The sequence below is a fragment of the Berghia stephanieae genome, chromosome 8 (genome assembly GCF_034508935.2).
Source record: "Berghia stephanieae isolate SIO BIC M18660-M18661 chromosome 8, UCSD_Bste_1.3, whole genome shotgun sequence".
Taxonomy (NCBI): domain Eukaryota; kingdom Metazoa; phylum Mollusca; class Gastropoda; order Nudibranchia; family Aeolidiidae; genus Berghia; species Berghia stephanieae.
In genome coordinates this window covers 53,911,207-53,913,706 of record NC_088367.1, presented here as the reverse complement: position 1 = coordinate 53,913,706, position 2,500 = coordinate 53,911,207, and the positions used below count along the sequence as shown (strand labels likewise).

The following is a 2,500-nucleotide window of genomic DNA, read 5'->3' as shown; positions in this document are numbered from 1 at the left end:
ATGAAACATGTTGATGATGGGAGACACAGTAAGTAATAATGGCGTTGGCCGGAGTCATAAACGACAACAGACTCAGCAAATTGTTTTGTTTTGTTTTTTTGACATTAGAAAAATCACACCACTTATAAAAATGTAACTCAACTTAATTAGTAATATTTATTGGGCATTGCAATTAATTGACAGTCCATAATGGCTTTTTCTTCTTCTTCAAGTACCAAGTCTGTGCCAGACATCGGTCATCATGGTACGCCATCCATCTCTCTGTTCAGATAATCTTTTTTTTAAAAACGTAATATTACTTTTCTCTTTCTTTGTCACCCAGCTGTTCAAACTATTCAAATATGTTTTTCTTGGCCTACCTTTACTCTTTTTACCTTCTATAATAAAAGTGCTGTGAAACTGTGGAAGTCCTCCCCGCTACGTACGTACTTGCTGAAAAAGATTCGTAGCAGGAGCACCAGCAGCATTTTCAGTTGGTACTTACCTGTTGACAAGGCAAACAGTGACAAGAGCCACACTGCGGCCCTTACAACGTTATGTTGGAAATGTTGATATTAAAACTAAGTAATAGAATGGATACTAATTGGATTCAATAGTCTGATGTCACGTCGCCCAGCAACGGCGGCCATTGTGGTTCTAAACAAAGAAAATCGGTACTTTTTATTCTTCATGCTGGCTAGAACTTTTCATACGTCTTGTGATCAGAATGTGTAAAAGTCAAAATATGATGAGTTTTATGTGTTTTATCCCCTCTGGATAGACGTTTATGCTCGTCGGAGAAATATTTCATAAGGGCGTCCGCCATTGTTCCGATAGTTTAGAGCCAGTTACTTAGTTACCATGCTTCATTACGACGGAAGTGACATCACGACTTTTGAGGCCTATTAGACCTGCTGAAAAGGCAAACAGTGACCCGAGCCACACCGAGGCCCTTACAACGTTATGTTGAAAATGTGGATATTAAAACTAAGTAACACAATGGACAGAGAAGAAAACTAACGAAGAAGTATTAGAGTAAGCTGAAACTAAAAGGTTATTAATTCGTACAGTAAGAAAAAGACAAATGCAATTTTTAGGGCACCTAAATCGATATAAATGTATTGAACATCTTGCTCTCACAGGAAAGATAGAAGGTAAAAAGAGTAAAGGTAGGCCAAGAAAAACACATTTGAATAGTTTGAACAGCTGGGTGACAAAGAAAGAGAAGAGTTATATTAGTTTTCTGATGTTATCTGATCAGAGAGATGAATGGCGTACCATGATTACCGATGTCTGGCACAGATTTGGTACTTGAAGAAGAATAGACGTAAACTTCCCTCGGAATGACGCATAGTAACTTAGTAACTGTTTCTAAACTATCGGAACAATGGCGGACGCCCTTATGAAATACTTCTCCGACGAGCATAAAAGTGTATCCAGAGGAGAAAAACATTGTAGATCTTATCATGTTTGTACTTTTTTAAATATATTCTGATCACATGACATGTGAAAGAGTTCTAGCCAGCATGAAGAATAAAAAGTACCGATTTTCTTTGTTTAGAACCAAGCTGCTGGTTGCTGGTCGGACGTGACGTCAGACTATTGAATCCTATTAAGAGGGTCATTTAGATAGGAAGGCCTGGGATTAATTAAAGAAAATTTTAAAAAACCTACGTACATGCTGAAAAGTCTTAAGGGCTAACCCACACCGGAGACGGACTCCTACGACTCGGCACTGCCGTCCTCTGCCGTCTTCCGGATAAAGACGGCGGGCACCGACAAAATACTAAGAATAAAGAGAAGGCCCGCTAGACCTACCCATATATCAAGTTCCAAAAAAAAAAAAAAAAACAACGACAGAGGCCGTCGGGTGCTTGGTCGCGGCTCTTCTCTTTATTCTTGGTATTTTGTCCGTGTCCGACGTCTTTATCCGGCCGGAACAGACGCAGAGGACGCCAGTGCCGGGTCGTAGGAGTTAGTCTCCGGCGTGGGGTTAGCCCTTAAGCTTTTTAACGATTAATTATGGTACTCTGGAAAAACACGTATAGAAATATTTGACCAGAAAACTCGTCCTTCAATAAATATCGATCGATTTAAATGACCCTTGTCTTAGTACAAACTTTCAAACCTAGGACTTCGCGAAGTGCCAGGTTTTAAAGTTTTTGTTAAGACGAGGGTAATTTAAATTGATTGCTATTTGAAGGACGAGTTTTCTGGCCAAATTTCTAAGTATGTGATTTTCAAGAGTACGACAAAGTCCCTGCTACCGAAATGATCATGTTTTTTTCTTTCTCTCAAATAGCCGGTGTTTCTTTTTTACGAAACCGGCCGAAACCCGAGAAAGTTATGGGAAGTAGGCAGCAGTGGGGAGTGAACCTGGGACTTAGGGAAGTTTACACCATTGATGAATGAACCTGGGACTGGGTTCGGCGGGTTTCGTAAAAAAGCAATTACTTTTTTACGAAACCCGACGAAACCCGATTATATCCGACAAATTCATGGGAAGTAGGCAACAGTAGGG

At 40.0% G+C, this 2,500-nt stretch overlaps 1 protein-coding gene across 2 annotated transcripts in view; it reads right to left on the bottom strand.

The window, feature by feature from the left end:
- The window catches only part of LOC144978876 (EF-hand calcium-binding domain-containing protein 4B-like), a 112,139-nt gene that overhangs the window by 89,939 nt on the left and 19,700 nt on the right, over window positions 1-2,500 (bottom strand). The window lies entirely within an intron of this gene.